Here is a 26,859-nt window from a genome sequence, read left to right on the forward strand (position 1 = left end):
GAGGGAGGGAGGGAGCACAGAGGAAGAAGGGAGGGAGCACAGAGGGAAGAAGGGAGGGAGCACAGAGGAGAGAGGAAGGGAACACACTTAGGGAGAGAGGAAGAGAGGCATCAGAGAGGGAGAGAGGGAGGGAGGCATCAGAGAGGGAGAGAGGGAGGGAGGCATCAGAGGGGAGAGAGGGAGGGAGGGAGGCATCAGAGAGGGAGGGAGGGGGTCAACAGAGAAGGGAGGGGGTCAACAGAGAAGGGAGGGAGTCAACAGAGAAGGGATGGAGTCAACAGAGAAGGGAAGGAGTCAACAGAGAAGGGAAGGAGTCAACAGAGAAGGGAGGGAGTCAACAGAGAAGGGAAGGAGTCAACAGAGAAGGGAGGGAGTCAACAGAGAAGGGAGGGAGTCAACAGAGAAGGGAGGGAGTCAACAGAGAAGGGAGGGAGTCAACAGAGAAGGGAAGGAGGCAACAGAGAAGGGAAGGAGGCAACAGAGAAGGGAGGGAGGCAACAGAGGGAGGGAGGCAACAGAGGGAGGGAGGCAAGGGAGGGAGGGAGGGAGGCAAGGGAGGGAGGGAGGCGAGGGAGGGAGGGAGGGAAGGGAGGGAGGGAGGCAAGGGAGGGAGGGGGGCAAGGGAGGGATCCAACAGAGGGAGGCAGGCAAGGGAGGGAGGGAGGGAGGGAGGCAACACAGAGGGAGGGAGGGAGGCAACACAGAGGGAGGGAGGGAGGCAACACAGAGGGAGGGAGGGAGGCAACACAGAGGGAGGGAGGGAGGCAACACAGAGGGAGGGAGGCAACACAGAGGTAGGGAGGGAGGCAACACAGAGAGAGGGAGGGAGGCAACACAGAGAGAGGGAGGGAGGCAACACAGAGAGAGGGAGGGAGGCAACACAGAGAGAGGGAGGGAGGCAACACAGAGAGAGGGAGGGAGGCAACAACAGGGAGGGAGAGAGGCAACAGAGAGGGAGGGGGAGCACAGAGGGAGGGGGGAGCACAGAGGGAGGGGGAGCACAGAGGGAGGGGGGAGCACAGAGGGAGGGGGGAGCACAGAGGGAGGGGGGAGCACAGAGGGAGGGGGAGCACAGAGGGAGGGGGAGCACAGAGGGAGGGGGAGCACAGAGGGAGAGGGAGCACAGAGGGAGGGGGAGCACAGAGGGAGGGGGAGCACAGAGGGAGGGGGGAGCACAGAGGGAGCACAGAGGGAGGGGGGAGCACAGAGGGAGCACAGAGGGAGGGGGGAGCACAGAGGGAGGGGGGGGCACAGAGGGAGGGGGGAGCACAGAGGGAGGGGGGAGCACAGAGGGAGGGGGAGCACAGAGGGAGGGGGAGCACAGAGGGAGGGAGGGAGGGGGGAGCACAGAGGGAGGGAGGGAGGGGGAGCACAGAGGGAGGGAGGGAGGGAGGGAGGGAGCACAGAGGGAGGGAGGGAGCACAGAGGGAGGGAGGGAGGGAGGGAGCACAGAGGGAAGAAGGGAGGGAGCACAGAGGGAAGGAGGGAGCACAGAGGGAGGGAGCACAGAGGGAGGGAGGGAGGGAGCACAGAGGGAGGGAGGGAGGGAGCACAGAGGGAGGGAGGAAGGGAGCACAGAGGGAGGGAGGGAGCACAGAGGGAGGGAGGGAGGGAGCACAGAGGGAAGAAGGGAGGGAGCACAGAGGGAAGAAGGGAGGGAGCACAGGGGGAAGAAGGGAGGGAGCACAGAGTGAAGGAGGGAGGGAGCACAGAGGGAAGAAGGGAGGGAGCACAGAGGGAAGAAGGGAGGGAGCACAGAGGGAAGAAGGGAGGGAGCACAGAGGGAAGGAGGGAGGGAGCACAGAGGGAAGGAGGGAGCACAGAGAGAGATAGAGAAAGGTAACACGGAGGGAGGGATGGAGGAAGGCAATACAGAGAGAGGGAGGGAGGCAAGGAAATCGGATAGGTGGCTCATGGATCACAGAGGTTGTGCGGGGGAGGCTGGGGCAAGCAGACACATAATGGCGAGTTGGTGGGTGCGAGGAACTAGGCAGAAACAATAAGTGAGGAGAAGTATACAAGGAGACAAATGAAAGCACTCTCGTAGATCATTTACACAAAAAAATTTAAAAGTAGTGCCTGAAATAAATGCACAGCGGACACCAAATCCCGCGCCAACCCGGACCTTCATTTCTGCTCATGAAATAAGGTTTCCTGTGCAATCAGGGAGTTAAGGATCAGTTGTGTAAGAGAATATGGCATATGACAATAAGGCCATTTAGTTTGGATTCTCTCTATATTTCAGATAAGAGCTTAACTGGGCCAGTTCCAGTTTAGCCGTCCCTCTAATAATATTTATTCCCCTCCCACCGTTGTATACCTGTAAAACCAGCTACTTCATAACGTGTTCATATTTCATTGATGCTGTGCAGCCCCGTACTTCCAGCCACATGCATCAGATGTCTACACTGAGGCCTTATTGTTGATAAACCCAAGTGATGAAAGCTGCGGTTATATATAATCAGGGGTTATACTAGACACTGAGTGTGTGCCAAACAGGACACGGATTCCTCAGTCTTCTACAGTTGGGACTGTACCAACTTAAGGCCAGCCAATCCAATGCCTCACCTGGCAAGCATTCACACTGGAAAATCTCCCGTTTATAAACGAGAAGGTAAATTGATTTGAAAAGCATAATGTGCACTGTATCCCAGGAATACACCGGGCTTGGGTTCTCTCCCGCAAGACAAAAAAGAATTTCTGACTTTTTCCAAAAGCAAAAATTACCTCTTAAAGAAACAATTTTAAGACCTTCTACTGAGCGGCCTGACTGTCCTAGGCTCCACTAACCTAAAGAGTCACCAGATTCACATTAGCAACCTTACTCCGTGGTCTGTAGTGTCGGCTTCAATCTTTTCTTACATGGAAAAGTCTCATTTTACTCAACGATGAAACTGGGTGAGCTTGTGTGATGGAGAAGCCCATGGGATATTCGCGTTTAATAGGCACCACAATGTTTGCAAATGAGGGACTCGAGCATAAAGGCACAAAGAGGTAAAGGGATTTTTCAGGATTGCATAATTTTTCAAATAGGAAACCTTGTATTAGAACTGTGGTCTGCTGACTCCATAGATCAACTATTAAACTACATAAATGTCTGTTTTTCAGTTAGTGTTTCTGTCTCCACAGCTTCTTCTGGGAACCTTTTCCAGACAAGTCAGTCATTCTTCATGTCAGAATAGGTCAATGTTACATATCCGCAATGCACAGTAGCTCCTGCACCACCACACAGACAAACACCAGTAATCTCGTGGGAATTGAGAGGCATGATAATAAACTCGTCAGTCGTTACTTAAAAGGAGAAGGATATTCTTTCCGAGGGCAGGATGCTGAATACTTCAATATAAAACAAAGCAAATCGATGCACACAGTATGGTGCTGTTCATACCATGTACTGCAGAACTCAAATTCGTTTCCATATGCAGCCAATTTACTGTGGCCATTCTGTGTGGTGGAACCCACTGCCGTTATTGTAGCGTCCACACCTCCCCTGCATGGAGAACTGCTTTCAGATAGGACAGTGGTGGTGCCCTTTATGTAGCAAGCTAAGTAAAACGAATAATGAATAGAGTCATAGCACCAATACAGCACGCTAAACCTGAATAAACACCTTCCATGCTAATGACAAGGTCAACTCGTCATGGGTTTTACCTGCCCTGCTCTTATGACGAGTTGACCTTGTCACAAACAATGGGAAAATGAAAATAGCAGCACCCAGCGGGAAAACCCCTTAGCACCCAAGGTGGTAAAAAACAACAAGAGGGTTGTGGTGTGGCGGAATACGAGATAGAGGGTAGCGCTGACTAGTAGAATTCAGAGAGGAAGCTGGCCTTCAGAAATAATGTACCCAAAGGAGAAAACCGGTCAGTGATTCAGAAGTTAGTGTTTCACACACAACGGTGGTGAGCCAGCTGCCTGATGTAGCTTCAAAAAAGGTACGTAGTGAAAAGGACTGACACCCCTGAACAGTTCGACAGGTGTAGGGACTCACGGGGCTACCCCGTCCAAGAAATTAAATTATAAGTGATGCTTTAATATGAATTCAGTAAAGGAACGACACAGCATCAGAAGAATCCATCAGTTTCTCATGCTGAATTCGCAAAGATCCGTTAATTCCTGTGAGCTAAGGTTGCACTAACTTATATAATATCATCTTCAAGCCTTGTTAGTAAATAAGGATCCAAATACAGAAGGCATGGGTGGCTAATCAATATTCAAGAAAAAGAAAAAAAAAAAGTTTGGATGCCCCGTGAATCGATACAGATAGCAGGGTTATTTCTTGCTCCAGTGACCAGACCAAAAGAGGACATATGTTTTGCTTGTATAAAGCAAACCAGCCCAACATGGGCATCCTGAGGTTCTGAGTTGCAGGGGGAGAGAGTGAAGGCAATGTAGCGCAGCCCGACTTACTTCATAGAGAGAAGGACAGGAACAGGAGAGGAAACTAGGGGGCATATATATGAAACGATTTTTTACTCGCAAATGCTTCGATTCGCAAAAAAACAGCGTTTGTGAGCTAAAAAAAACGCAAAATGCGATGTATGAGACATTTTCTCATCGCATTTTTAAGGAATCGCTGATTTTGCGATTCTAAATTATGCCTAAGCATTTAAGGAATCACAAATTGCGATTCCTTAAATGCTATGTAACAAGCACCCAAGTTGCGCGATTTCTCCTTCAGAAATCGCAAATTATCACCAACTTCACGTTGGTGGTAATTTGCAATTTTTCAAAAATGCACATTTTGGCATTTTTCAAGGTGCCATGTGGCGCACATACATGCCCTTAGGGCATGTATGTGCACCATATCCGCACACATGCTCATTTCAGGGGTGCATCAGGGTGTCCTTATGACACCCTTGAAATTATTCTCAATTTGCGATTCTCAAATTGCGAATCGCAAATTGAGAATGACATCCCATTCATTCCTATGGGCCTCCTGGCCCATAGGAATGAATGGGAAGGTATTCCTTAATTGCGATTTCGCAATTTGCTAATCGCAATTAAGGAATACCAAGAAATCGCAAATTTGAGATTTTTTTAAATATATCCGGCTTTGCGATTCTCAAATAGCGATTCACAAAAAAAAAAAATCGCTATTTGAGAATCGCAAAAACTGATTTTGGTACATATGCCCCTAGGTGGCTTCAAAATATCAAGAAATTGCAGGGGGTAGAAGCTCAGACAAAGAATGCATCAAACAAATTAACACTGAACTCGCTTTAGCCACTTTTCAGCCTGGTTCCCGAGAAGGAAGGGCGGCCTAATGATAATCCAAACACCAAATTCCTTATGAAAAGCTTTTATCTTACTGGTGCACAATCACGCCAAGAGCCTCAATACGATACATTGCTGCCTGATCGGATGTCTCAGTTCGGACCGCCTTTGTACTGGCTCTGTATCTGTGACCAAGGCCTTACTACTTTCTGTTAAGTACTATTTTATAGTAGACTCTGCATCGCATCCTGAACCTTAACCAATCTGACCTTCTGTTTACCTTTACGCATGCCCTTCTTGGTAAAGGATACACTTTTATAACATGCCTTCCAATTGTAGACCTCGAATCGCATCTACTTTGCAGCTGTGCCAGCTGCATCCCCATGCAGTCCCACTAGCCCTCTGCAAAACCCTGTGTGCAGCTAAAAAAAGAAAAAAAAAATCTAAATAGGACTTGTAACTCCAAAGTCGGACAGTGTCATTACAAAATACTACTGCCTGCTCTCCCATAAAATGGGTGAATATGCTCTTTTTTACCTAACAAACACCAAGATGGAAAGCCTTCAAACTCCTTTATTCCCTCCAGCATATCTGCACCCCACACAAACCCGATATCAGATTTATCACACGTGGTCACCCGAGAATTGAGCAAAAAGATCAAATGATGGACAGAATGCTGACTAAATCACTCACCCCCAGTCACAGATCTAGGTTTAATCCATCATTTTTTTGCTCACCATGCCGCCCAAGTTTGAAATCCACCATATGCATATCAGTTTTTTTTATTATAAACAAACTTTGTCTTCTATTGTCATCCAATAATACCGTAATCAGCATGTATTGAACAGGTTTCCGGCTCACCCAGCCATCATGGATCTCATATCTCTAGTCTCATCCCCATCTTCCGGCACTGCAGGCCCCCTTCATCCTTCTCCGGTTTATCTAATAAAAGACTCATTCCGCCCCTCTCCATCCCCCCCTTCCTCTCACAACCCCTTATGCAAACCTTGCTCCACACAGGGACAGTCCAGTCCAAAGTGCCAGGCCATGTCCTACCTGGACCGGAATCTAGTTTCCTCAGACTGGTTTTGGGGTATACCCCACCATGAGCCAGGCTAGCTTGAATCCAGTAGCGGAGTGAGAACGGGAACAACGTCTGGGCATACCCTTCCCACTTAGGGCGACAAATGATGGACAGAGTGCTGAATAAATCAAGTCACAGTTCCGGTTTTAATCCAATGTTTTTTTGCTCAGCACGTCACCCAAACTTGGACCCAGCCTAAAAGTGAAACCTCTTAATCAAACATATTTTACTCTGAGCGTCCCGTCGATTTGATGTGGCTGGTGTGCTCTTACAGTAATAAAGACAAAAGGATAACTAATACCAATAAGCATTGGCTTAGCCAATAGGTCTCGCATTTGGGACCTTATAAGTTTAGCCATGCATTTTTTACATTACTAATAGCAATGCCTTTTATTTTTGTTTCCTTTTTTTGAAACATAAATAAAAGGCATTGTCATTTACAATGCTAACTGTTTAAACTAACGTAAATGCGAGACCTATTGCATTGCAAATGCTTGTTATTAAAGTATCTATACACAGTGTACAGCGCTTTGTCGCTGAGAGATGTCTTTGTTGCGCTGTATAAAAACCAACAAAATAAATATGCATCAACTAAGCTTGAAAAGCAAATAAATAAAAATTCAGATGTCTAAGTGAGAGGTATGTGGTTACACTGGAAAGAGATCGATGCCAGCTCAGATATTTTTTCATTCTGCCCGAGATTCATACCTAGGAGTGGTTTTACTCGGCTGTAACTTGCTCGTGATTTTTCATCAGTAAGAAATGCTTACGGAAAACGCTTTTGTTTAGTTATGTCGGAGCACAGCATTACAAACGGCCAACAGACGAATTACCATACGGAAAAGCACAGATCGCAGGGTACGTAACCATGGGCGAGATACTTCCATTTATTCAATTTTACTCAATTTATTGGCGTCAACTCAAACACCCCCATCCCGGTCTCAATTTCAAGCAGGTGTGATCGCTGGCATTCAAGCAATCATAACATTTGTAAAGCGGGCTACTCACCCGTGGGGGTCTCAAGGCGCTGGGGGAGGGGTGCTGCTACTGCTAGCATAGCCAAGTCTTGAGTAGCCTCCTGAAGGTAAGTAGGTCCTGGGTCTGCCGTAGGAGGAGAGGAGGGTGTTCCAGGTTTTGGCGGCGAGGCGGGAGAATGTTCTGCCGCCAGTGGTTGCTCTTCGGATGCGGGGGACGGTGGCGAGGGCGGCGGAGCTGAGCTGGCGGTTCGGGTGTAGAAGGTGAGTCGTCTGTTGAGGTATGCCGGTCCGGTGTTGGGTGAGGAGCTTGAAGGTGATCCTCTTGTTGACGGGAAGCCAGTGCAGGTCTCTTAGGTGGGGTGTGATGTGGGTGAGATGCGGGATGTAGAGGATCAAGCGTGCAGAGGCGTTCTGTATGTGTTGTCGTCGTTTCAGGAGTTTGTCTGAGGCTCCTGCGTAGAGGGCGTTTCCGTAGTCTAACCTGCTGCGGATAAAGGCATGGGTGACCGGATAAAGGCATGGGTGACCGTTTTTCTTATTTCAGTGGTGATCCACCTATAGATCTTTCGGAGCATGTGGAGGGTGTTGAAGCAGGAGGACGAGACGGCGTTGACTTGCTTTGTCATGGAGAGTGTTGAGTCGAGGATGAAACCTAGGTTGCGTGCGTGGTCTGTGGGTGGGTGTTGGTGCTGCTCCCAGTGCGGTCGGCCACCAGAAGTTGTCCCAAGTCGAGGGGCTGGAGCAGAGGATGAGGACTTCCGTCTTGTCCAAGTTCAGCTTCAGACGGCTGTTCTTTATCCACTCGGCTACGGCTTTCATTCCTTCTTGGAGGTTGGTTTTGGCAGTGAGGGAGCGGATCAGCTGGCTGTTGTCGGCGTAGGAGAGGATGTTGAGGTCGTGCAGTCGGGCGACGTGAGCGAGTGGTGCCATGTAGATGTTGAACAATGTCGGGCTGAGGGATGATCCTTGGAGTACTTCGCAGATGATCTTGGTGGCTTCGGATCGAAAAGGGGTGAGGTGGACGCTCTGGGTTCTACCGTAGAGGAAGGAGGTGGTCCAGTCCAGTGCTGGCACAAACACGTGTAAACTCCTGCGCCCTCCCCCAGCCCTAAAACAACTTGGACCATGTGTGCAGCCCAATCACTAGAACATGTGTGAACTACCCCGCACCCTCCTCCTGCCAGTAAAACTTGAACTGAGTAAACCACAGATTCTCCTCTGACCCCCTCCTAGGGGGCTGACAGCAAGGCACTGGAAGGCGCTACCAGCAGTCACTCAAATAAGCTAGTGGGGGGCAAGAAGGGAGTGCGAATGCTGGTGCATGGAAGAGGAGTAAAAGTAATTTTACACGGACACCCCCACCAAGAGAGTTGGGGGGGCGGGCCCATTTTAACACACCCATTGGCACATTTGTGCAAGTGTATTCATGTTGTAGAGGTCATTCAATAGCACTGAATGCACCCAAATATTCGATTAATATTAATGAAAGTCATACAGTGAAGTGCCCCACGAATTTAAAATGATGATTATTCTGAGGCATGAGGATTTGGGGATTTACCGACACAATAAGCATGCACCTACATTTTCACTGCAGCAAATTTCAGATTTGTTTTACAGAACACAGAGGACTGTCAGGGCTGCACTGTCCTCGTTTGAATACTTTTTTGTGGCTGACGATCAGGCCAGCTTTCCCGCCCAGCCAGTCTGGCCTCAACAACCTGGCGGTGAGGGGGAGGTGCGTAGGGGAAGAGCTAAATCACTCTTGGCCCAACGGTAGTTGCGTGCCTGACTAGAGAAGTAGTCCCCCCTCTGTATTAACTATTGATGCCTGGTGTTAATATTATAAATTATCATCGTCGCGTCCCTTCTCGTCATGGCTTTATATAACAACGCAGCTAGTTGTGTCATAATGTACATGCTGGGTTACAGTGCCAGTGTACAGCGTTTGTGGAAATGAGTAGAAGTGCATGTGTGAGGTATGGCTCTTCACATTAAGTTCAGAAGTTCAGTTCTGAGGTTCAGTGCCGGATTCGAGCAGTGCACGGCACCCTTTGGTGTCACTTGGGACCCAAGAAGTGTGTGTGTTTTCTCGAAGAGCACATGGGCATCTTTTGCCACTAATCTGTGGTGCTCGAATCATGATCTAGGTCAAAAACTCATTGTCGCCATTTTATGCCACTTTATATTTTTATGGTAGGGTGGGAGCAGTTGTTGGAGACAATAGAATTGTAAGTCAGGTGATGCAGCAGCGCCCCGTTGGGTAAGGTTTGACGGTGAGCGGTACCCCTTCCACCATGACCTGTGCACGCATCACTGGTGCTGTAGCGGGGGACCTGGGCCTTTGTACCAGCACGAACACAAAACACCCCGAATGCACACTGGTGCAGCCATGGAGTGTTACACTGGGGTACCGGCGCAGAGCCCCACAGCCAACGTTTTAGTGTAAGTGCGCGCATACGTCGGCGGTGAAGACAGGCTGGTTAGATTGAGCAGTCTGTTTTCAATCTTCATCACTTCTCCTTTCTTTGTTTTTAAGAATGGGCAGAGCGTGGGCGACGAAGGATGAAAGCAGCCGGCAGAGGTACAGTGCAAATCTTCCGTCTCTTTGGCTTGGGGTGGCGGGCGGTAAACAGTACAGCATTTACCTTGCGGGAGAGAGCAGTGGCCCCATCTGTTTCTAAAGCGCAGACGCGATAATTGCAAACAGATGGCGCCGCTGCTCACTCCCGCAAGGTAAACGCCATATATGCACAAATGCTCATTTGAAACAGTGCAGTACATGCACGAGTTTCCAAAAAAGTCCGGAGTGATTCCAAGAGGTCACTCCTAAGCAACGTTTGCGCGCTGCGTAGGCGAGACCTAAAAAGGAAACCATTGTTGGAACTTCATTGGATGATTCATTTGCTCGCTATGCACCCCCTCTCGCCAGCATTGAAAGGGTATTCGTAGCAAGACATGTGACCAGGATGGGTCTCCCTGGCAACAGGACGTGCAGGGCCGTCCACCTGAGCCACGGGCAACGTGCATGTCTTCACAAAGTCCATGTGACCGGAAATGCAGCAGACTGGTCGGGATTCACAGAGTATATCAGGACTCTCTCGCCGCTCTCCCACAAATCTACACAGCGAGAGCAGACAAGCAGTCAGGAGGCGGAGCACCCACCTTGATGTAGTAAGGAGTTGAGGGTAGCTGAGCACATGCTACGGGCTTAGCCCCTGGCGCTTAAGCGGTGAAGGGGACATTTCCCTCCGAGGGGCCAGAGAGCCGTGTTCTCTCCTGGTTTGGTACATGGGGGCATTTTAGGAAAACTTTGAGCTCCCACATGCCGCAAATAATTACCTTGCTGTAATATTTGTCTCTCAGTGCAATTACGCTCAGCACACATTATCATGGCCACGCTTACCGCACAGAATCGATCACTGTGGTCATAACTATAGCCTAAATTACACTTACGCCTTTGATAACTATATAGGTGAATACAACCATTGAACTTGACACTGATAGGATTACCATTTACTACAACAATGCTGGTGGTCTTCTTTTAACTTTCTCCCCCAGAGTGTGACTACAGGGGTTCTCTCCTTGTCTCTCGCCAGTAAACTCTGTAAGTGAACAGACACTATGAGTCCTAATGTTTGAATGTATAAATGCGTACAATGGAGCATACGTCGCTTTTATCTACACCTACTCTTTGGGCAGGATAATCAATTTGTTTTTTATGAGCAACATAGCTTGATTTGTAGATATAGGAGTACAATTAGCGTAATCGACCCTAGTCTGTGGTGGATTTGATTTTTAATATATCATTGTAATACATAGAACCATTAAGGGGAACCGATGTTTAATGAGCCCTTTATTCTTTTGTCCCCTTGTTCCTATTTAGTACATCAACAGAGTACTGTCTAGGGCATTGGTACTCACAAACTTTCTCAGGGGCCACCTTTACAGTGTGGTCTATGTCCGAGGGCCGCACCGGTTGGAGCGGGGTCAGGGCTAGAGCAACAAAAAAACTTTGACCATTAGGTTGAACACAGGTCCATGCCTTCGTCCACTGAGCTGCTAACACACACACACACACACGCACACACACACACACACACACACACACACCGGGGAGACCCATTGTCTCCTCAATAAGAAGCCTCCTGGAAGCGACATCTAGGTTGATCGACAACTACCTGTCCCCCTTTGTGAGAGACTTACCCTCGTACATCAGGGATACCCAAGACTTCCTAAGGTTAATAGACGGCATCATATGGGAACCAGACATGCTGCTGATTACCCTCGATGTCGCCAACCTATACACCTGTATTGGACATCAACAAGGACTGTCTGCAGTCAAATGGTTCCTTGGGAAGAAAAATATGCAATACCATCAGCATAACCGCATGCTCATCCACATGACCGAATTCTGCCTATACAATAACATCTTTTTATTTGCAGGGATGATGTACCGCCAAATCAGAGGGACTGCCATGGGAACGTGCTTCGCCCCCAGTTACGCGAATTTATTTGTGGGCTGGTGGGAGAAGCACGTGGCCTGGGGAGGGACCAATGAAAAGTGGTTGGACAATATAATGATCTGGACTAGATACATTGATGACTTGTTTGTCATTTGGCGCGGCGATCGAACCTCGGCTGAGGAATTCGTTGCAACACTGAATGACAACAGTCTCAATTTAAGATTCACCAGTACCGTCAGTGACAAGTCCGTGCACTATCTGGATCTAGAGGTCTTCACGCTAGGTCAATCCCTAAACGCAAAACTCTACCGGAAACCCACAGTGGGTAATACCCTTCTGCATGCGGCCAGTCACCACCCTAGTAGCATAAAAGTTAACATTCCTTTCGGTGAATTGCTCCGCCTGAAGAGAAATTGCTCTGATACAATTGACTTTTCAGAAGCAAAAGAAGCTGCCATAGCACGTTTCCGATCTAGAGGGTACTCAACAGCGTCTCTGTTAGATGCTTTGAGTAGAGTAGATCGCATAAACAGGAGGGATCTCCTAAAAAACAAAACGAAGACGACAGATCCGGAACCAGTGTCTAGAATGATCACCACTTACAACATGAGATCAAACGAACTGGTCCAAATTCTAAACAAAAACTGGCACATCCTCCAAACAGATACAGTCTTAAAGAATAGGTTACCATCGAAACCATCCGTAACCTATAGACGTTGCCAGTCCCTCAGCGACCATCTGACCAGCAGTCACTTTGAGGACCCCCGAGAACATCTAAAATGAAACCTATCCCTGGCTTTTTCCCCCGTGTATGCACTGTAAAGCTTGCAAACACAGCAAAAAGCGGACCAAATACGAGGGAAGGCCCAATGACCCACAGCCCACTAGGGCGATCAGGAAATTTCTAAATTGCAATTCAGAATTTGTAATTTATTGCCTGGTCTGCCCCTGCTCCAAGAGATACATAGGGAGTACCATCAACCCAGCAAAAAAGCGTATCCTGGAGCACATGCGTGCCATAACAAATAAAGATAAAAATTATCCTGTGGCACGCCACTTCGAAATCCACCATAAAAGTAATAGGGATCTATTAACTTTTTTTCTCATTGACCAACTTGAGAACAAGGAATGAGGTGGTGACAAAATCAGATCCCTAAGGGCATTGGAGTCCAAGTACATTATCGATCTCCAGACCATGCAGCCGAGGGGATTAAATAACGATGAAGAACGGTGGGTACACCTCGAATAACAACATGGTCCAAATACTGAAAAAATAAGGTCCTCTAGTGACAGCTTATAACATCAAGAACAATTTAGGAGAAATAATTACTGAAATATAGAAAGAGAGAGATCATTAACATCCATGAGCCTCTCCGTTACTCAGCAGTGTGGGACCGTATAATAAGGTTATAGTAACATCCTTGCCCATACAGGGCGAGACAACAAAAAGAATAAACAAAAGAAACAAAAGGGATGTGATGAAAATGTTTAACAAAACAATAGCTACATATAATGATTTGTACTACCATTATTGCGCATACAGTGCATAGTAATGACGGCATGCCACCTATCAAGACATTGTTTAAAATAGAGGTAGCGCCTCTACTTGGAGGTCGAACAATGATTAATTGGGCTCTTGCAGTAAGAGTGAGAATGTGATAAAATTGTCATAGTCTTCAATCATGACTTCAATCACGCTAACTGCGCTTTGTAAAATACACGGCTCACGAATTGAATATACTGAGGTGGACACTAATGTTACGATTTTAAAAAAACGATCACCTTTTTAACTACCTTTTTTATATCAACAATGGGTTGACATGCGTTCTGTATATAATATACCGTATATTCATGGTTGTACAAAAATGTTTTTAATTGCACATGCACTTTGACACCATTCCCCATGTATAAGAAGTTGTAAGTTTACCTTTGGCAATGTTTGTACATTGAAAGATGGCCGCCACTATGAACTTGGCGCTCCAGTCCTCTGTCTATGTTCGTATAGAGGTGGGGATAGAACGGTGTTTTTTCGAATTCACGGGTTGACACTGAAGAAGCCTTACTGGTGAAACGCGCCTGTTGTCTTGGGGGCAGGGGGTCTGCCATTAAAATCACTTTTTAACCACAGCTCACGAGTGCAGTCTACTTTCGTTGACGCTAACGAATGTGTTGGAGATCTATATATATCTGCCTCCCCCCCTCTCACTCCGACTGTCGCCTTACCTCACTCCGCCTTACCTCACTCCGCCTTACCTCACTCCGCCTTACCTCACTCCGCCTTACCTCACTCCGCCTTACCTCACTCCGCCTTACCTCACTCCGCCTTACCTCACTCCGCCGCCCTCCTCCTCCCTCCTCCTCCTCCTCCCTCCGCCGCCCTCCTCCCTCGGTCTGTCTCCCTTTCTCTGTCTCCATGTCTCGGTCTCCCTTTCCCTCTCTCCCTCTGTCTCTGTCCCTCTACCTCCCTCTGTCACCCTCTGTCATCTCACCCTGCCTGTGTGTCACCCGGGCTGAGACATCTTCCCCAGCCAGCTTCCCCAGCACGCACAGACACAGCCCCACCTGAACACTTCACAGGTCTTTAAAAAGACCATTTGCATGTGAATGGGGCTTTGCTGTATTTCACCTCCGCTTAGCGCCCCTGCAGCTCCACTCTGGCCTCGCTGGAATGAGTCGCCCGGCCCCCACAGAGCAGAACATTTTCTCAGAGTGTCCCTGCAACCGGCAGTGTTTGCAGACACTCTTTGAAAATGTTTTTTTAAACACGGGTACGATGATGTCTCATGGTCCGCCGGCTGCCACAAAAGGCTTGCTGGGCCGCGGGCCGTACTATGAGTACCCGTGGTCTAGGGGATACCTCGGGCCAGAACAAGTGGTTCTGACACCCCCTCTTTGAGAAACTAGGTGAGAGATATACACATACATTCTGGGACCAGTAGAGTCCTGAAGAAGGCCGGCGTGACCCTGAATGAGGGACACAAACATACGGCCGAAACAGGTCGATGGTTTGACAGCAAGCAGGGGTGTAAGGAGCACATAACATCTCCCAATCACCACCATCCTTCACATTTTTAATCCTACCCGGAGAGTCCAGGAATAAAGTATAGGCACAGCAACACCTCCGAGCTAGCTTTAATTTACACTGCACTATCACTTTCGGTGAACCCTCTTTTGTGTTAGGTTTGTCTTCCCCTACCCTACTGCTCCATCCCAGGCGTTGGCTGCTCAGGGGTGTTTTGTAGCAGCCCTATGATGAAGCATGTCACACAACTTTGTGAGTGAGGGCAGTATTAAGACACACAGCACGCGCCACCACAGAATTAGAGACACTTTTATCACTCCCTACTCCTTCAGGTGTATAAAAGTATTGTCTGGGGGTCCGGAGTAGGTGAGTCAGTTACCCTCACCCCTCCTCTTTTATGTGAATTATCATCCCAAATAACTGCCATGTTATGTATGACATAATACCGAAGCAATTTAATATATTGGTTGGTATTAACTCTACTCTCAAGCCAAAGGCAAGGTCCATACTAGATGCAAGAAACCCTTGCAACATCTTTCAGAAAGGTCTTCCAATTCTGAACCTGTTTTGCTTGAAATTATTAAAGTTTAAAAGAAGAGCGTGCAAAGGCTAAACAATGCGGTGTTCCATGCAGGTCACTAATAAGGTTTCCCTTCTTTTGCCCACTACAATAAATGCCCCCCACTAACGTCTCATCACTCAACAGTGACATTTGGTACCGCGGAGCGCTTTAGAATGAGCCTTGGTAGCTAGCAGCTAAAAGCATTTACCCAAAGTCCCAATATGTCTAGGTTGGTAGCTCACGTGGCCAAAAACAGACTTTACCACTGAAGCAAGGTGCTTTCCTGGGCAGAAGTAATTGTGAGTTAGGAGAGCGAGTTTTCTCCTCTGTACCTGAAGTTAAAACTTCACTCTGCACTCCACTTCCTCTCAGCTGCCACGCGGAAGAGCTTAGAAGCGATGCCAGAAACTCTGGAGCTCCCTCTCAGCTGCCCGATGCCAGAAACTCTGGAGCTCCCTCTCAGCTGCCACACGGAAGAGCTTAGGAGCAATGCCAGAAACTCTAGATAACTTTGCGAAATCGCATACTGCCACCAAACACAACATCATGGAGAAAACCTGGCGGGGCGTAGCTTGGTCAGTAATACACATACATACACCTATATAGATATATATATATATATACACATACACACACATACATATATATACACACATACATATATAAATACACATACATATATATACATACATACATACAATATATATATATATATTATATATATATATATATATATATATACATATACATATACATATACATATATATACACATATATATACATACACACACTATATTTGTGAGGACCATTGTGTTAGTACGACCAGTCCCCATAGTGTGTTTAGGTACTTTCGAGCATGTGCACCAAAAAAGTGCAGTTAAATTTGCATCGCTCCGCTTTATAACCTACCCTACTATCAAAGCGCGCGTGGTTAGAACAGTAAATATACACTACATTATGGTCAGCGGCCGGTCCTCATAATAATAGGTATGTTATGTTGTGTGTTTGTCTCTGTGTGTGCATGTAAAAATCCAGGGTGAAATCCAACAGACACCTCACCAGATCTGACTGAAAGCACCTGTACCCAACTATTTACTACAAAATACATTTATAGGGAAAGTATAACACAACAACCCCCCCCACTCCCCTCTACCCAAGCTAGGACGGACTCGGCACATGCAAACTGCCACACCACCACTTCAGACTCAACTTACTGCATACAAAACCAAATTTGATGCTAAATAAACATCCGTACACACCTCTAAGCATATACTTGGTGGTTAAAGCAAGTAACAAAATAACTGGACTTTTTTTTTTTTTTTACGTAATCAGAATTCAAATTTCCCTTGGATTTACACCATGCGGCCATCTTCGAAGAGGCAATTTGCCATCTTGAAATAACTTTAAAAAAAGAAGTCTGCCTTACTGTGTGCTCTTAAAAAAGCTCAGATTGTGACCGGGTGACATTTTGATATCAAACCACAAAGAACGAATTGTACTTCACTCGATAGGGAACAAAGTTGAATTTCACTTTGTTCAAGTTATTTACGTTTCAGATTAGGTGAAGATTGCTAATCACAAAGAAAAACCTTTTAAAAGTATTATGGATTTTATCAGTCAACCAGCCTAGGAAAAAGTCCTGAAATAACTGAATGATAATAGTAAACCTTCCAAGGAACATTGAAATTTGTTGGGGCATGGAACACCGTCCAGCCGGTCAACGACCAGCTGGTAAACATGTAACTCGCCGACACTCAGGACGACCTCATCCTCCGTAGAAGAAGAAATTTGAGCGAGGTGCAGCATGGGTCCCACAAGATCCTAAAGTTTGCAAGCTATACTAAATTAATGCTGAAGCAGAGGAAAACAAAAGCTTCATTCAATGGAGATAAAACGAATGCTGTGGTACCCTGCTAATCTGCTGGTCACTTTTTAAGATGGAAGTCTAGTGTTCAAGCACCAAGACCGGGTTTGAGAATGCGTGGAAGAGCATTCCCCACCATCAGCTGGAAGAGGCCTGAAACGATGGAGGGTGGGGGGGGGGGGAGGGGGGGGGAAGAGAGCTTAGAGAGAAGGGGACGCAAGAACTGAAGAAGAAAAAGTGCAAAAAACACAGATAACAATAGGTTGCAATAAAGGCTAAGCGCAGACAGGGCAGAAAGAGATCAGTAATGCTCAACCAAGAGGTGAACGGCGGAGTTTAATTAAGAAAAGGATGGCACAATAACCATGTGTAATGGGCGCTTACCTGTTAGAGTAAGATTGGGCCGGATAGAGGCCTTCAGTGTCTTGCACGTATGCAGTTCGTGAGTTTATTTAAGGTAGGGCAAAGATGCTTCAGGTTAGGGATTATGGGGAGCAGGTAGCTGGGTAACAGTTAATGTGAGAGTAGCTCGCACTAAGCCCTCCTTGGAGTTCAGAGGCCATAGGGTGGCCCTCTTTCAAGATCTTTCAGTGGTCACCCTACAGAAACGCAAGTCTTTTAAGATTGTGACTGATTTCTTGCGGGAGCATGACGTTCAATATTCTTGGGGCCACCCTTTCCGTATTATCTTCCGCTGGAACGGAATATTGCATCAGCTGCGCTCCCTTCAGGACACCTGTACTGTATTGGGCATCACGGCGACTGACTAAGATGGCCCCACTCCACGTCGTCGCCGGATCACAAGGGATGGCTGGCAATCGATCCCTGGCCGCAGGTCTTCGACTTCCTCGGTGAGACCGGACTCGCCTACTATCTGGGCTGAGATGGATAATGCTGTGCGGGAGGTCGCTAGAGAAACGGCGACAGAGGAGGTTGCTTTGACCGCCTAAGAATTCTCCGGGGGGAGATCGACATCGCTTCTTCTTTTTTTGAGCTGCAGGTTTGGGGGCCTGGGGGAGGAGGGAGGGGAGCGGGGGTGGTGTTGTGGCTGGACGTCCGCTTTCGAGACTTTCCCATAGACTTGCCTTTTTGGGCCGGCCTTGGACAATGGTTTCCCCGACTCTTTTTTTGGAGGGACGGGGACAGTGTTTGGGGTTTGTTTTGGGGTGTTGGGGTACCGGGAGGGTTCGTGGGAGTTGGGTGTGGGGAAAGAAGTTGTCCAGTGCGCTGTGCTAGGAAATGTTGCTTTGCCTGAGTTTCTCCACTTTGCTTTGTGACGATAGGTTGGAACATGGGAAGGGGGTCTGTGAGGTTGGCGCGTATGTGGCGGGTGATTTGGTCGCACTGGGGCTGGGGGTTGGTACTGGGCCGCGCTGCGCAAGGGGGAGAGGTGTTGCATACTGTTGGTTGGTGACCGACTTGCTGTTTGAGGGAGTATGCTCACCCACGGTATTCACCACGCAGGACACTTGCGCCTTTACACACATTTCTTCCTATGCCTCCTCATTCCTTTAAAATCGTGACCCTGAATGTCAGGGGCCTGAACAATCCCGTAAGCGGCGAGCGGTGCTTTCCCTGTTGGAGAACACCCAAGCGGACATTTGCCTCCTTCAGGAAACCCACCTATTGCCACAGGACACGCATAGAATACGCTCTTGTAAATTTCCGACGCAGTTCTTTTCTTCAGGTACTACCAAGACAGCCGGGGTGGCGATTCTAGTGGCTCGACACTTCAGGGGGGAGCGCATCCATAAATTCGCAGAAATTAAAGGGAGGATGTTGGCACATAGGTTTCGGGTGGGGGACTTGATATTCACGATAGGCTCTCTTTATAGTCCTAATGACAAACAGGAGCGGTTCTTGCAGTCTGCGGTGGAAGAGATTTCAGCCTCGCCGGATAGGCATGTTATCCTCGGGGGGCGACCTTAACATGGTCTTTGATTCGGTAGTTGACAGGTCGGCTCAGCGCTCCCCGCAAGTCGGGGAATTCTCAGCTGGTTGCAAGGCGCGACTTGCGGAGGTGGACCTCCAGGACCTCTGGCGTCATAAGCACCCCGTGGACAGGGATTACTCGTACTACTCCCACGCGCACAAGACCTATGCGAGGCTTGATCACCTCCTGGTCACCTCCCCGGTGCAGGCCCTTGCGTCTACCGTGGACATGGGGGTTATTTCCCTATCGGATCACGCCCCTGTTGAGGCATCCTTCTGCTTGCCACCGTCTGCCGCCCCAGCGAGGGTCAGGCGCCTCCGGGATACTCTGCTCCACAGGAAAACGGTGACGGACCGTATTGAGCAGGTACTTCGTGAATATTTAGCGCACAATGACAACACCGATACTACCAGAGCCACCCAGTGGGCAGCTTTGAAGGCAGTTCTCCGAGGAGAGTTCTTATCGATCTCTGCGGCCGAAAATAGGGAACGCAAGATAAAGAGGGATGAGCTCACTGACAGGGTCCGGGAATTGGAGCTGATTCACCGCAGAACTGGGGCCCGAGGATTTGGCGGCAGCTTAAAGAAGCAAGGAAGCTTCGTGCCGCCTTGGATGTGGACCGGGCGGAATATGCGGCCCTTCGACTACGCCATGCTTTTCATACTGGGGGGATCGCTGTGGCAAACTTTTGGCCAATGGACTCCGGGCCACTAGGCAGAGCCAGTTGGTGAAAGAACTCTCTGACCCCATGGGTGGCATAGTGACGGATGACGTCTGCATTTCGGCCACGTTCCGAGAGTTCTACGGCAACCTCTATGCGGGTGACCCGCCGGATGTGCCGGCTATGACCTCCTACCTAGATTCGATCACTTTGCCCTCCTTGGACCCACTACAGGCGGACCACCTAGACAGGGACATTAGCATAGAGGAAGTAGTGAGGGCCATTGCCAGACTTAAGCACGGCAAAGCATCAGGCCCGGATGGCTACTCGGCCCTCTTCTATAAGACGTTCTGTGGATCGTTAGCCCCCATCCTCGCCCGCCTTTTCAATTCCTTCGCGGAACCTGGAGGCATCCCGCCTGATCTCTTGAGGGCTTCCGTCATGGTCATCCCCAAACCGGGGAAAGATCCCAAACACTGTGGATCTTATAGGCCGATATCTCTTCTAAATGTCGACCTGAAACTTTGTACTGGGATCTTGGCAAGCCGCCTGGCGCTTCATCTGCCCGGCCTTGTTGATCCGGATCAGGCGGGTTTTGTTCCGGGACGGCAGACTGTGGATAATACAAAACGGGTGGTCCACCTGCTGGAGAAGGCATCCCGGATTCCGGGTGAGAGGATGATGCTCACGGTCGACGCAGAAAAAGCGTTCGACCTCGTGCACTGGCCCTTCTTTGAACAAGTGCTGGTGAAGGCGGGTATTGGAGAACGGTTTCGCTCTATGATCCTCAACTGCTATAAGGAGCCCTCAGCGGTGGTCCGGGTTAACGGCCATACCTCCGCAGCCTTCCCCATTGAGAGCGGCACAAGGCAGGGCTGTCCACTCTCACCCTTGCTCTTTGCTCTCTACATGGAGCCGCTCGCTCAGCGGGTGCGGACTCGACCGGCGGTGGAGGGGATACGGATGGGTAGTTTTACCCATGCGGTTAGTCTCTACGCTGATGATGTCATCTTCACATTGGCTACACCCCGGACATCACTTCAGGCCTGTATGGAAGAACTGGCGGCATTCGGCACGGTCTCGGGCTTTAAAGTAAATATGGGGAAGTCGGTGGCTTTGGATATATCCCTGGCGCCCGATACCAAGGCGTACTTGCAGAACAGGTTCCCGTTACTTTGGTCCTCGGAGGCGATACCGTATTTAGGGATTCAGATTGCCCCTACGTTGCCAGCCATGGTCTCAGCCAACTACTTGGCCTTGGGTGCCAAGATCAAGGCCGAGCTAGGCCGCTGGAATCGCGGCATCCTTTCCTGGTTGGGTAGGATTGCTGCCGTCAGGATGACGATCTTGCCACAAGTGCTCTACTTATTCAGGGCCCTGCCGCTGCTGCCGCCGAAGGGGTGGTTACAGCAATTGCAGTCGGATGTAGCCCGTTTCATTTGGCAGGGGAAAAAACCTAGGCTACGCAGGACCCTTTCTCTTTTGTCTCCTGACGCTGGAGGCCTGGGCATTCCCGAACTTCCGGAAATACTTTCAGGCGACGCAATTAAGGTACTTGGTCGAATGGTGCAGGTGGGAGTCGGATAAGCATTGGCTTTTCCAAGACCAAGCGGTGGCGGGGCGGCCTCTGCAGGAGATACCGTTCCTGCACCGGACTCATCGGCCTAAGAATCTTTACGCATCCTTCATTACTAGAGTACCTTTGCGGGTTTGGGATGCGACCTACCTTAGGTATGACCTCACCACGTTCCCTTCGCCCCTTTCGCCGCTAGTGGATAATCCTGCCTTCACCCCCGGGATAGAGAAAGGAGCTTTCACACATTGGCGGCAGGCAGGATGTTTAGCTTTATGTCATCTGTATGGCCCTGAGGGGATCATCCCGTTCACACAATTTCGGCAGGAATTCTCACTCCCTTAAACGGAAAGACACCGTTACATGCAGGTTCGGCATTGGGCCCTTCAGCCACAGGTGCAGGAGGTGGCGGATAGGATGCTCTCACCGTGTGAGAGATGGCTGGTGTCCCGTACATCGGACTCAAAACTAATCTCGGACCTGTATAAGTTTTTGCAACTACCCTCTACACACTGCCACAATCCAGGGAAGGTTAGATGGGAACGGGAGCTTGGGAGGACACTTAGCCTCAAGGAGTGGGACCACATATCTTATAGAGCGCGTCACTCAGCCTATCATATGGGCCTCACAGATACTTTTACCAAAGTGTCCACTTACTGGTATTATACGCCTGAGTCGATTCATGAGTTCGACCATAGTAAGACGGACACGTGCTGGCGGGGGTGCGGACATCGGGGCACGCTCACGCACATTCTCTGGGCCTGTCCTCTCTTAACTGATTACTGGAAGGAAGTGCTGGATGAAATTGACTCATTTCGACATAGAGCTCCCGCGCTTCCCGGCATATACCTTGCTAGGACTCCCAAATGCTCTAATGTATCCTCTCAAGTCCAGAAGAGGCAGACAGATCGCCATTGCACTTGGCTCTGCTGTTCAGAATATCTTGATACATTGGCGTACAGACACAGTACCCACGATAACGGGCTGGCTCCACAGACTTTGGCATGTGCTGGGGATGGAGAAACTGTCTTTGGTGGTGGCTGGGGATGTAACGCAATTGAATGAACTGTGGCAACCATTTCACTCTTTGCTGCTCACCGAATTTAGGGAGCTCACTTGCCCGAGTTACCTCCGCCTCCTACGGCTTACGAGCCCACCAGTGCCAGATCAGTGAGAGGGATGAGACACTCCTCCCCAATTGCCTATAGCCTCGGGAGATAGGCTGCATGTTAGTAGCGCACTGGACAGTGGGGGGGGGGGGGGGGGAGTTGGGGGGGGCATTGGGACGTTGGGGTGGTGGGGAATGTTTGGGCTAAAATGTTGTGACATGCCGGACTTTTGCTCCTTTTCATTTGCTGATCTTATATTGCTGTATATAAGTTTGGATGTGTCACACTGAATGAATAAAATACTTTAAACCTAAAAAAGGGATACCTGGAGGGCCTTGTGTTGTAAGAAACACTTTTTTGTGTTCCAAGTGCGCTTCTTGAGGAGACAGATATACCAGAGTGCACCATGCAGGGTGTAACCAAGAGTTCCAGAGGGGCAGCGATCCTACTGCACAAGTCATTCCCTTCAGTGGTTTCGAGGGTCCATACGGATGATTTGGGCAGGTTTTTAGTAACAGAGGGGATGCTAGAAATGGCCCAATACACATTAAAATGGTTTAACAGGTACCTGGTGAGTCCTTCTACCATTAATCTCTGAATAATCCACCGTACTTCGCAAAAGGCCCCTATGAACTCACATGCACCAACCATCACAACAAAATTATAGAAAACGCTCACTTGGTCATATATGCAAGAGGGCATGATGGTCAAACGTATAATGCATAATAGGAGAACAGAGAAAGGGAAAAAAACCCTCAAACAGTTTACTTAAGATAGGTCTTTACTAAGGAATAGATGGGGCTGCTCAATATCTCAGTTAAGGAACATATAGACCACCCCTGACCCTGCTGAGACTAGGGTGCATGAGCAGGTCTCCTGATGCTCCACCTAAACTCAGGTGTGGGCTCTTACACGAGATCCCTCTGAAGCCTGTGATGAGCGCGGTGGTTACGGCATTTCCTTTCGTCAAGACAATAGGCTGGTGGCCTAGGATGGTATAAGCCGCAAACCTAATGCAATTGTTCTTGTGCTGGGCCCAGAGCTAGAATATTAGGATGACAAATACAACAGTGTCTCCACAGGGAGCCCAAGCAATGATATAAATCCTTAGGCGATGTTAATAATCTAAACAGCACAGTGAGCAAAAAAAGAAAGTGCAATATAATAATGTTGTATTCTTACAAGGCTGATTCTCTCTTCTATCTGTCTGCAACATACACAAAAGTGCATCATGTTACTCTGCTTCTCAAAACTTACCTCATCTTCTCATTATAAGCTAGAGAATGGCATATGCTGGTGCTTTTATCTACCTCTAAAATGTCGAGGCGTCGCTTTACCCAGCTATGCAGTCAAAAGGCATGGGGGAGCGGTCGACAAACAGAAATGCGTCATTTAGGGTTCTTATTTTGACCATGCGCAGAAGCCTTTTCCGTTCCCCTCAGTTAAATGATTGAGATAGTTGAGTTTCAATGTTTTTCTGCATTTAATGTTTCATTCCCGCAATCCGAGGCCACAGGCAAATCCAATTTGTCAGCTATTGTCGAGTCATACATATTCTTACCCTTCGAAAATATTTCAGTACTGCTGACTTCTTTAAAGTTTTTGGTTTTAAGGAGTTTTGGAAGAAATTGTACTGGGCTTGTTTTTACGCCTTCTGCGGTAATGTATCTTAAACGCAATTCATACTTAAGACATAACTTGCTTTTGCACAGTTTAATTTGAAACTTCTTTATCTCTGTGCGTTGCAAAAAACATCACCTAGATGGAAAAACAAGTAGAACTTGCTAGACTTTCACTCGTAACTTAAGGATCACTGCATATTTTAACAGCAAGCGTTTAATTTAAAGCACCATCATATACGGAGCACTGTATGAGCATTGCACCATGATCATTTTATTTCTTAACTGTTCAGAAGAATAGTACTAAACGTTTAGGAGCCAGAAAACTACTTTACAATTCCCATGTATACACAAAGAAAACAGACAATCGTCCATACGTTGGACTGTAAATTAATACACTTGGGCGCATTCTTAAAGTCAAGTCTTTGGTGCTATGCGGGGATTTAAGTGGAAGGAAAAAACTGCGGGGGGCTCTCAAAGGGGCGTGGTTGCAGAAATTAAGGACATGGCGACATGGCTTAACAAGCATCTACAATGCAATGGTTTCGCTTTTGAAAAGTTTGAGCTATTGGCATTGTAAATGACAACATTTGTATTTATGTGTTGGTTTTGAAAACAGATAAATAAATGGCATTGTCATTTACAATGCCAATAGTTTAATCTCTGGCAAATGCCACACAAACACACACAGACCCACACACATACACAGACCCACACACACCAACAGAGCCCCCCACACACACACCCAGAGCCACACACACACACACAGAGCCACACACACACACAGCCACACACACACACACACACACACACACACACACACACCCAGAGCCACACACACACAGACCCAGCCACACACACATACACACACCCAGAGCCACACACACACACACCCAGCCACACACACATACACACACCCAGAGCCACACACACACACACCCAGAGCCACACACACACACACCCAGAGCCACACACACACACACACCCAGAGCCACACACACACACCCAGAGCCACACACACACACACCCAGAGCCACACACACACACACCCAGAGCCACCACGATCACAGAGCACTGAATAACAAACAGTTAATTACACGCTCAAACAGCAAATGCCACCGTGATCACAAAGAGCCTCTTTGTAACTGGTCAATTGGAGCTTTTACCAGCAGAGGCATAGAAACTGTTACCACACGCTGCTCACTTCCCTGAACCCAAACTTCTCAACACATACACAGGACACTCTTCACATGCCCTATTCCCTGAAACGACCCAACTTTTCCACTCCAAATTTAAGCGCATCCCCCATGGCGGACACTTGCTTCGCCAACGTGATTACATCAGTGCATAATCCCATATGAGCAGCATAGCTGTGAGCCAGGGCGATGAAAACAGAAAGGGGAGCCGGGCTTCCCGGGTGCGCAGGCAAGAGCCCATGCACCGAGGTGTTTCTATAGTCTGAGGCTTCGTGAAAAACTGCAGCAATTTTCGTCTTGCGCCTACATAAACATGATGTGAAAAATCAAAAACCGCGGCCGGCTGCTGATAGGGCACTTGGAAATGCTGCTGGATGAATCAGACTCGGGAGCCACGGCGGACAGAAGTCACCAACGACGCCTACCCAAAACGGACATAATTCAGACACACGTGAAACGTGGGAAGCGCTTACCTGCAAAGGGCCCGCTCCCTGCCGCTGCTCCCTACCGAGCCGGCGACCGCATGGCCAGGTTCTCCCGGCAACAGCTCCAATGCTTTTGTCCCTGCCAGGAAAAGAGGAGTGGTGCACTCATTCCCACGGCCTGCAAGTGCGGAAGAGTAGTGCCACCTAGCGCCTCTGACGCTTACTACACTGGTACTTTTTCACTTTCAATGCATGTAGCTGGTTGCAGGGGTACAGATCCTCAGCCTGCGTCTTGGCGGGAAACTCTTTTCCTTAAGTGTGTGCTCCTCACGTCCATGGTTATAGCGCACCTGTTTATAAAAATGACACCCACTTCTAAAAATGTTTTATAGTGGTACAAAGAATTCCGCAAACAAATTTTGACCGAATTGAGGCACACATAGGCTTTTTCATGAGTGATAATTTAAAACATCCGAGGATTTTTTTAGAATACAATCGTTGGGTTTACAGATTTTTTGCGCGGTACATTAAGAAATAAGGTCAATTTGAGATTCGGGGCGTGTTCTTCGCCCTCTCCCCTTCCAATTGGCTGGAAGGTAAAATTCCAGCCAATGGGAAGAGGAGAGGGCGGGACTTAAAAGAAGACCCAGAAACGCCCCCGAATCGCGTCAAGGCGGGCCCTGAACTGAGTGACGCTCCTCTCCTCCAATGGCTGGCCAGCATTTACGAGGCCAGCCAATGGAGAAGAGGGGCGTGTTCAGGCCCCCATACTACACACACAAGATTTCGGCTCCGCCCACTGCTTACGCAGTGAGACGGTAGCCGAAACCTAAAAAGCTCTCTTTCTGGACCAAGATCTACCTATCTGCCAAATTTGGTGTAATTCCATTAAGCGGTCCGTATTGTAGTTGTGTCTAAAATAGAGTATTCTCCTTCACGCACATGGTGAATGGGACCTGAAACAGAAAACTTTTCTAAACACATGTTCCCTGATGAAGGCTTTAAATAGCCGAAATGCATTGGACCAAGTAACAACATGTATTTGGATAATGAAATAATTTAGAATTGGAGTGAATGTCAACTCGAATTATGAAAACAAGTTAATAAAACCACTGATTTAAAGCAATGAAATAGCTGGTGACTATCTTAATTT

The 26,859-nt window shown here is 48.4% G+C and overlaps 1 protein-coding gene across 2 annotated transcripts in view; it reads right to left on the minus strand.

Annotated features, from left to right (window-relative positions):
* ERN1 (endoplasmic reticulum to nucleus signaling 1) overlaps positions 1–26,859 on the minus strand; it is a 673,099-nt gene that overhangs the window by 581,046 nt on the left and 65,194 nt on the right. The gene's annotated exons all lie outside the window — the stretch shown is intronic.

This window comes from Lissotriton vulgaris, chromosome 7 (genome assembly GCF_964263255.1).
Source record: "Lissotriton vulgaris chromosome 7, aLisVul1.2, whole genome shotgun sequence".
NCBI classification, from domain to species: domain Eukaryota; kingdom Metazoa; phylum Chordata; class Amphibia; order Caudata; family Salamandridae; genus Lissotriton; species Lissotriton vulgaris.